Raw genomic sequence first — 10,329 nt, forward strand, 5'->3', positions numbered from 1 at the left:
TTGAATACCAGTAGGCCTAATTCACACAATATTACTGATACCTCAGTGGTTTTTCATCAATTCCCCCTTCCCATTTCTGTGGAGAAGGGAGTGAGAAGGAATCGTTCGGAGAGTCGAGGACGGCAGAAGAGGAAATGGTCAGCGGAGCGAGAGACCAATCATACCCTCAAGAAAATGTGGAACCAGACGAAGACTGCCTAGTCCGGAACTTGTCACACTGGACATTAGACAAATTTGAATTAAATGTACTTAATAAAGGGCTGAACTTTATTCCCACCAGTAAAATTCAACTCACAGATGCCCTGATTGACATTAAGTTATTTACTAGGAATGTCATGCTTAAGTATTTATTTAAAAATCAAGTGCGTAGGAACATCAGTCACTTTGTAAAACCAAGTCAGTTCATTCCAAACAATCACCCTTTAGTAGAGGCTTTCTATAATCTAGTGAAGGAAGATGTGCACAGTTTGTATAATGAGAAAAATAGGCATAATAACATTAAATGTAGGTACAACCTTAACTATAATGAAAGGAAAGCTCTAGAGAGACTACAAAAATATCATACTATAGTCTTTAGGCCAGCAGACAAAGGGGGACCCATAGTAGTAATGGACAAACCAGAATATGTACGAGTGATGCAAGAGATGCTTGAAGATACATCATATTATAGCATCATAAATAAAAAAGAAATTAAAAATATACAAGTAATTATTACTCAAACTATACATGAGTTACTCAGTAATAGTATGATTACCAATGAGTTAGCCAAATTTTTAGAGGTGGAACATCCATTGATACCCGAAATACAGGGAATACCTAAGGTGCATAAGAACCCAAAAAATCCCCCAATGAGACCTATAGTCTCTGGTAGAGGATGGTGCACAGAAACATTCTCACTTTATATAGAGAGACAGCTTAGGCCAATTTTGAACAAAAATGGATTAATACTAAAAGACACAAAACGAGAGACAGCTTAGGCCAATTTTGAACAAAAATGGATTAATACTAAAAGACACAAAACAATTCCTCATGGATTTATATAAACATACCAGTATCACACCCTTGCAAACAAATATGATGTTTGTCACCTTAGATGTTCAATCATTATTCACAATTATACCAAATTATTTAGGTATAGAATATGTACTAAGGTATTTAACTAAACATAGTGAATACAGTGAATCTAGTATACAACTTATAGGTATTTTTCTGGAGATTATTTTAAAGAATAATGTTTTTGTCTTCCTCAATACCATCTATATTCAGTGCGAAGGCATAGCCATGGGCACTTCTTGTGCAAACAGCTATGCCAACATGTTTTTAGCGTTGTGGGAGGAAGACTATTTATTTCAAGAAACTTGGTTCAAAAATCATGTTATTTTCTACCGTCGTTTTGTAGACGACGTTTTTCTCATTTGGGAAGGAGAGGAACAAAGTTTAATTGAAAGCATTTTTAGAATGAATAATATGACAGAATGTTTAAAATTCTCATCTTACCATTCATATACCAAAGTTGAATACTTGGATGTATTTGTTGAAAGAGTAATGGGAACATATATTAACACTGGTGTACATAGAAACAAATGCTATAAGAATGCAATACTTCATAGACAAAGTATGCATCCACAATATGTGTTTAACAACATAGTTAAAGGGCAAGCCATGTGAATATCTCATTTAAATGCCACTGAACAGGGTTACCATGAAGAGATGGGTCTGTTCAGGAGTAGATTAGTGAAGTGAGGATATAGAAATGAGGACATAGATAAAGGCCTGAATGAAATGGATATGGTGAGGTTAGACAGGGCAGCACCCTGTTTTTCTAGTACAACAATTGTGGACAAAACCTAAAGCAATGATTATCAAGAGGTAGGAATACCAATGTTTCATGTGGATAATCAATATATACTGAAAATAATTCAACAGCATTGGCGTGTATTGACCACAGATGAAGATATAAGGAAAAAAGTAGGTGTAAAACCAAGGTATTTATTTAAGAATAAGCCTAACCTTAAATGGTTATTGTGCCATCAGACAGAAGATCTCACGATCCATGATCATTCAGGAACTATACCCTGTGGAAAATGTAAATACTGTCCCTATATTGATCAGAGCTTAGACTTTATACATCCAGATACAGGAATTAACCATCATTTGAAAGTAACAGCAGACTGTAACACAATGCATGTGGTTTACTTGGCTATTTGTCAGAAATGCTCTTCGTTCTATGTAGGCAAGACCGATAGAAAATTTCAAAACAGAATTAGAGAGCATTTATATGCCATAAGAATTAGCTATGAGAACAATGCATTAGCCAAACATGTAATGATGGAAGGTAAAGAACACACATTTAAATTCAAGGTAATGGATGTATATATGCCTAGGATACGTGAAGGGAACATAAGGAATGCTACGGAAAACAAAGAGGTCAATTGAATTATTAAACTCAGGGCGGATAAAGGCAGAGGCCTGAATGAAAAGGCTACAATAAAACCCGTCCTTAGGAATAGAAGGGTAATGGCCAAGAAGTAATAAAAATCTTTATTGATACCCAAAGTTAAGACTAATTAAGCCCTAATATTATTTTCATCATTAATATAGTGAGAAATGGTAAGCCTCTTGCATTTAGGTAAAAAGTAAAATCAGAGTTTAGCAACAACTCAAGTGTCAATTTAAAAGTTAAATTAATGTGTTCACAAACAGATAATAAAAGCAAAATATATATAGGGTATCCACAGTAATCTAGTTGAGGTAGGCCATTTGAGTATTTTGCTATATGATGTTTTGATAACATCTTATAGAGTTATTCATATAAAGCAAATAAAAACTTGTTCAGTGTTATGCCAGTATTATATGGTGAGCATAGCCTGTCAGCCTCGACTCTATTCAGTATATAGGGCTCGGATTTGACCATTGTTGATATAATTTAGTGTTGCACTTTTTTATATCAGATGGTAAAAAATCCACGGGATGGTGGTGATTAACAGTACATCGTGGTGGATGACAGTTGTCTAGAATTTAGCATTCATTTCAACAATGGCATTATAAATGTTCGGTAATGAATAGTGAAGTCCATAGGCTTAAGCTGAATCTAAGGGGTTATGAAATGTGTATGGCTTGTTTACTACCTATATATGTAAGCATCTTTCATATATGAAAGTTTTTCAACTGAATTAAATCTGAGTAGTATCAGTTTATTGCAGCATACTGTATATGTATTTTCTTCACAGCTGAATTTATTTTTAAAAAAAGTAGCATTTCACAGACGTTTATAAGTTTTCTGTGTATAAGGCTTTGCCTTGTAATGCGTGGAATGGATACATGATAGAATCCATTTGTGAAATGCAAATATTAAGAGTATACAACAGACATATATATCATGAATTCCTGTGTGAATGTATAAAGTTATAGTACAACATTGATTACGGCTTGTATTGACAATTAAATCTATGTATCTAAAGGATATATAAGCTGAGACAATATAATTAATATGTTTTCCTGACAAAATTGAGTATTTTTATGGGGATGTGATAAGATGATAGGAGTATATGATGAACGATAGGTGTATAGGACATCGTTCATCTAATACAGAATTTTCCATGTTCATTAGTATATGAACGTTATATAGATAGTAACGGTATAATAAGCAGTCTATTTTTTTAAAGGTTATTGAAATTTATGATTGTGAATATATTTAAATATTCAAGCATTTTGTATTTAGGAATTTTATTTGTATTAATGAAGTATTTATAGACAGTGTTGCTCTGTATTTAATAGAGCGTTTTAAAAATTTTTTATTCTATCAGCTAAAAAGTTCAGGACGCATAGTATTATATTAATATTGCTATATATCTGGCAATGTGTCTTTAAACTTTTGGAAAAACTTGGTTTGTTGGGAGAAGATAATTGATTGATTGAAACAAGATCACATGATGAGTATATAAGTACTTGTTTGTTAGAATAGGAAGATTTTAAGGTCTGAAGAAGCTTTTGGTGAAAGTGCTAACCCGTGTACACAATAAACTAATTATTTTACGTTCTACGATCAAGACTGGATTATTTTTATGAGCCAACTGGTTGCCTGTCGCTGGCTATTGTTTCTGGACATATTAATTAATTGATTAATTAATTGAATGTAATTTAAGAATGTATAAAAAGGGTGAGGTTTTTGTGCTTGTGTTATTCCTTGAAGATGGTTACACTGAGGCACTAGAATAAATAATTGTGTTTTACTACTTGGTTTCCTGAAGTAATATACTGAGAGCAGAATTGTTGGTACATTTGGATAATAGTTGTCGAAATATGAAAGGTTGTAAATTGATGGTGATATTAGTAGTAAAGCTAGTTTCTCCTGTGTATGAAATGGGCAGGTGGGGTATTTTGTTAGAGACTTTGGGCTAATAATGTGATGGTAGACGGTTAAGTCTGCTGTAATAATGAGGATTATAATTATTATACAGGGTAGGGACAGCATTATGTCCTGCGGAGTGGAGAGGTAAATAGTGAGATCCTTTGTAGTTATGTTACAGGAGTGGGTAGGGTTTGGTACTTATCTGTTTATGGCTGGTGTATATGGAGTAGGGAGAATGGTTTTGGGGGGTTTGGTCTGAGCAGTCTTGAGAATATAAGTATTGTGTGAGTAAGGGGAGTGGTGTGTATGTAAATGAGGTTGGAGTGCAAAAGAGGCTGAACTGTAGTTGGGTGATAGTGAGTAGGGGAGTGACCTATTAGGTATAAAGGTCAGGAGATTGGAGGTGGATGGGAATGGGTATAGGGTAGGGGAGTGGAGTGAGCCCGAGCATAACAAGGGTGAATGGAGCAGGCAGAACCTGGCCAAGACAGCCTGCAAAAACCAATCAGGAGTACCACTACATCAGGTAAGTGCAGCACAATGTAATGTTGGAATAGGTTTTGCAACTTTTATTTCTTTTTATTTTATTTTTTGTTACTTTCTGAGACGTGCGAATGATGCACAAAACAGTTTAGCTACTAGCAGACCAAAACCTAATAAGCTCAGAAATAAGAATGATGACTGTGTTAAAAGGGAGATCTGCTAACTTAGATCTGTAAGCTTATGTAATGGTAATTTTGGCTTGAATAAAAGAATAAGTAGCAGGGAGGAGGATAAGGTAAGGGTTAGGAAGGGGAAGGGACACCGGGACTATGGTCATAGCTCAGTGTGCATGCCATGTTAGCAAAGGCAGTTGAGATTATGAGGAACTATTTAGTATGAAAAATTACAGGGCAGGGACATACTTTGTTCATTACTGTCTCCCCGAAGCAGAAGGTTATTGGAAGTTCAGAGGTGGGCTGTAGCTGATCCAAAAGAGACCAAGATGAGGGGCTTGTAGAATAGATGGAGTGTCATCATAAAGGTTGGCAAGCATACCACGCACAAGTTGGGAACGGGATGTAGTTAATCCTAAGGTATGCACTGTCTTACCTTCATCCAGGTCTATCACACAGAATCAGTGGGCTGTTGTGACAGCATCACAGATCACCTGTCATGTGACTCTTCACATACACATCCTGACACGGTTGAATACATACTTAATCACACCAGCCACACAGACTATGTTCCTGTAGAAGGGTGTACATCAACATGCATCTGTATGAGTTGGGCAGGGACAGCACCTGAAGGATGCATTTATGCACACATCCTAACTCTCCTCATCTGTGGGATAGACTAACATGTCATCATGGACCTTTTCTAAATGGACACTAGTAACATCCCAGCTATGTGCAACAGACCTGTTTGAGTTGTTAATGCTACATCATGTCTGTTACATCTGCTTGATGTCCTCAAAGAGGACATCAAAGGCATGCATGATAACAGAACTATCATCCTTTTGAACTTGACAAGCCCAAGGCATTTTACACAAATCCACACTGAGGTATTCACTCAACACTGTCAGATGTGGCCATAAACACTTATATCACCAAATGGGTAGACCACTGTATCACATAAGTGGCATCTAAATATGTTGAAATGTGTGAAGTGACTTATATCTCAGGTCCAGTGATCAGATCTGCACATCAGGGCTGTCTGCTAGACCCTTTCTTGTCCATTATTTAAGTGACGTACATCATAGATGACATAAATATCCTGTCTCCAAACAGCTTTATGAAGGACTATAGATTGTGGGCAATCATTGACTCCAGCTGTGATATTAATATAATACAGAGAGTATCAACACACACCAAAGATTGCTGCCACAGCCATGACAACACCTGCAATGACACAAAAACATGGGGGGGGATTTGTTTCATCAGGAAAACAAACACACAACCCAAGTATAATGTAGACATCACACCATATAATCACACTAATATGTATGTGACCTGTGTCCTGGGGTAGGTGATAAGTGGAATGTCCACCAGCTTGTGGTCACAATTCTGACTACTTCCTTGTATGTTACACAGCTACTCAGTATGTTACACCAGGTGCATGTGTGCTACCTGTTCTGGTGATCCACACAGTACGTGTATAGCTGTTTGACAACAATAATGGCATGGGTAACATCCGTGACAGTGTGGATTGTACCCCATATGTATGGGTATTAGTAGTACTGAAAACTGGATGCTAAATAACCATCTAGCCCTTAATGCAACTAAAATGATTTTTACCCCCTCTAAGAACTACACCATAGACAAAAACTCTTTCTCTATAAAAAGCCATAACATGACCCCCAGAGAAGTAGTCCCTCACACCAAGCTTCTTGGAGTCTTTATCAATGAACAACTAAAATTTGATATACACCTTCATTCCAACATCAAGAAAACCGACCAGAAACTCGGCATGCTCTACCACCATAACCACTACCTAACCCCTACAACTAGTCTTACCCTCTCTTCCACCTTCCTCCTCCCCTCTCTCTTATACAGAGCCCCTATTCTCACCAACCTCCAAACCACTGCAAAAACTAAGCTGGCTTCCTGCTACAACAAAATCTCTTAAGTTTGCTACAAACTCCAAATCTTCCTCTCACCACTGCATCTCCCTACAAGTACTGAATTGGCTAGAGCTCCCCAGCTATCTCTCTTTCATTCAATTGTCCACTGCCCATAAACTTAATGTGATAGTGTTCAATCTCGCCGTTTGTTCTTACACATGGGTTCGGAGCCGATCCTCGGCTCCGTGCCGGCCTCTTGCAAGCTCTGCATCGAGAAGAAGCTCGAGACAATCTAATACCCACAATCCCCCTCTGCCTTTACCTCAGATCTAGTTTGCCGCTGCTGCATACGCATCGTTGGGAGCTAGCTCGAGAGTTTCTAAGCTAAGATATAACTTTTTTGTTGTATTTTATTAAGGATTCTACTCTAGTTGATATTATCAGTATTATCAAGTGTGATTGTGTTGTGGTTCCGTAATTCTTTGGTACCGTTAACCTTATTTTTCGGTATTTTTGTATCGGGGCCTACACCCTTCATATCTTACCATATTGAGACAAATTATTACCGGATTGACAATTACCTGATTGTGACTAATTTTTTTCGGATTTGACTGTTTTTTTCTGGAGTTGTATTTTATTCTACAATGTCTGAGAAGGCAAAGTCTGGTTTCAAGCGTTGTCAGTGTGGCCAAAAAATGTCGGTCACTGACAACCATAGTTCCTGCGTCTACTGCCTTGGCCCTCTCCACTTACAAGAGGATTGCTCCATCTGTCACTCTTTTAGTGGGAGGGTCATGACAGATAGGCGCAGGAAACTGATGGACAGAGATCTATTGAAACCGGCTTTCCAAGAGGCTTTGGATGCTTCTGACCAGGCATCGAAGTCCTCTAAGGAATCGAAGACGTTGGAGCCTAAGTCATCGGCTCCGAGCTCTTCTTCAAAGGTTAGATCACCGGTTCCACAGACTTCGGGGCCGAGTGTTCAACTGGTGTCGGTTCCTGAGCCTCGAGTCTTGGAACCGGTGATGGAGCTCCCTCCTTCGGCCATATTGAGGTCGGCTCCGTCTTCGGTTCCTTCGACCCGTTCTTCCTCCAAACTTTCGGATGTCGATGTGGATCGCGTGGTGCAGAAGTTGTTGGAGCATTCGGCCCTCTCTAAACTTATTTCGGTTTCCACCCAGTTGGTGTCGAAACTTGAAGGCCTTCCTGTATCTCCATCCATTCCTCCTCCGAGACCCATTCAGTCTTTGGAGCCGGAAGAGGCTGATCTGCTGATTGTGGAGCCCTCGGGTCCAGAACCGTCTTTTTCTCGGTCTGTTCCCTCACCTCGACTCCGCGGACCCGTACCGGAGTCTCGGAGCCGACGGTCTGTTCTTGGTTCGGGGCCGAGTCGAACCGACGTGTCGGTTCCGACTCTCCCTCGGGCCTCGGCACGGATCGATTCGGCTCCGTCCTCGGGGTCGATGCCTTCGGTGCCCGTGTCGGGGATTCTTCCCATTTCTTCAGAACCGGGAGACTCTTCGATGCGGGACCCGGGAGCGTTCGACCTGATGAGGAAGGTGTTGTCTACCCAGACAACCACATCAGTGGAAGCAGTTTCTCCTCCCATAAAGGGCCTTTGTCTTCATCTGCACCCACGGCCACATCCAAGCGTCGGGCACCAGTGCCTCAGCCACCCCTGGAGGGTGCCCCCTCTTCCTCCGAGGCTTCTTCGGATGCTCCCCACGAGGAAGTCCCTAGGAAGAGATTGTGTAAGAGGAGACACTTGGATTCTCCACAGGAATCCTTGACATCTGATACTGACTTAGATGAGTCAGAGGGGTCCCCTAAGTCACCTTCAGAAGATGTCTCTTTTTCAGACATTTTGGAGATCCTGAAACAGAGAGGTGACTGGCAGTCCCTTCCCCCTTCTGAGGATGAGTCAGTTCTGCTGAAGGCATTTGGTGCTCGCCCTTCCTCCTCCTGGGTCACTCCGCCTTGACGAACTAATGGAACTTATTGCTCGAAGGGCGTGGGAGACTCCTGACACAGTGGAACCTGTTCCAAGAAAACCGAACAAGTACATCACAGCACCTCAGGATAAGTCCTACCTTACAAAAGGAGTTCCAGTAGACGCTATGGTGGTGGCTGCAGCCACGAAAAAGGAGATGTCGGAGTCTTCTTTGTCTGTCCATCCGCCTAATAAAGATTCTAGGACGATGGATAGATATGGGAAGCGCATTTTTAGTTCAGCGGCTTTTTCCATGCGGTCCCTGAACTATTTGACCCATTTTACACGTCTGCAGAGGGATCTAGTCAAAGAGTTGGGAGATACCTTCCAGGGTGCTACAGATGCAGCTGTCTCAGAGAAAGTGACAGCGCAACTTAATACCCTAACATCGATTGTTAACTCGTCCATGAGGCTGATTTCCTACGCAGCCGAAGGTTCGAGTAGGGCAGCAGCTTCAGCGATTGCTCTTCGTAGACAATCCTGGATGCGCCTATGCTCCTTTGCGGAAGCCTTCAAGTCTTCCTTTACAAACGCCCCATTTGACGGTGCCACTCTTTTTGGCCCCAAGGTAAAGGAGACCCTTACCCGGTGTGAACAAGAGGGAAAGACTCTGTCTGCTGTCGGAGTCCGTTTTTCCACCCCAACCAGACCGTACCCCAAAGGGCAATGCGGTGGGAAAATGTGGTTTCGAAAACCCCAAGGGTCTTTCTCAGGCACACAGGGTGATGCCCCCTCTAGAGGCAGAGGAGGGGGCAGAGGTGGAAGACACCGCCCTGGCGGCAGAGGGGGTCCGCAACATCAAGGTGACAGGGAAACACTCCCTGGTAAACCTTTCCAGCACTCCTGAGAGGAGGCCCGACTGTCCTGCTCTGGAGGCAGTCGGGGTCGCTTAGCTTTATACCCTCAGGCCTGGCAAGATATAACTACAGACAAGTGGGTAAAAAGCGTAGTTACCAGAGGTTACTCCATACCCTTCCTATCCTATCCCATACCAAAGAAAAGACTCCCAGATGTACCGCCCCATCTGCGAGAGCCAGCAGCTTTAGAAATTTCAAAGCTGCTAGAAAGAGTCATCCAGCCAGTCCCAGCGGACCAGCAAGGATTCGGAACTTACTCAAGGTTCTTTTTAGTTCCAAAGAAAACAGGGGACTGGAGGCCCATTCTAGACCTAAGCTACCTCAATACTTTCGTCAAGAAAGAAAAGTTCGAATGGTCACGCTTCAATCGATCCTTCCATTCTTACAGAAGGACGAGTGGATGTGCTCAATAGATCTAGAGGATGCATACTACCACATCAAAATGGCCAGGGCATCCAGAGATCATCTGCGCTTCCGGCTGGGAGCCAGTCACTTTCAATTTCGAGCCCTGCCCTTTGGTCTGACCTCAGCCCCCAGGGTCTTCACCAAATGCATGGCAGTGGTAGCGTCTCACTTGAGACGCCAGGGA

The sequence above is a fragment of the Protopterus annectens genome, chromosome 16.part0 (assembly GCF_019279795.1).
Source record: "Protopterus annectens isolate FY-2018-M chromosome 16.part0, PAN1.0, whole genome shotgun sequence".
NCBI classification, from domain to species: Eukaryota; Metazoa; Chordata; order Ceratodontiformes; family Protopteridae; genus Protopterus; species Protopterus annectens.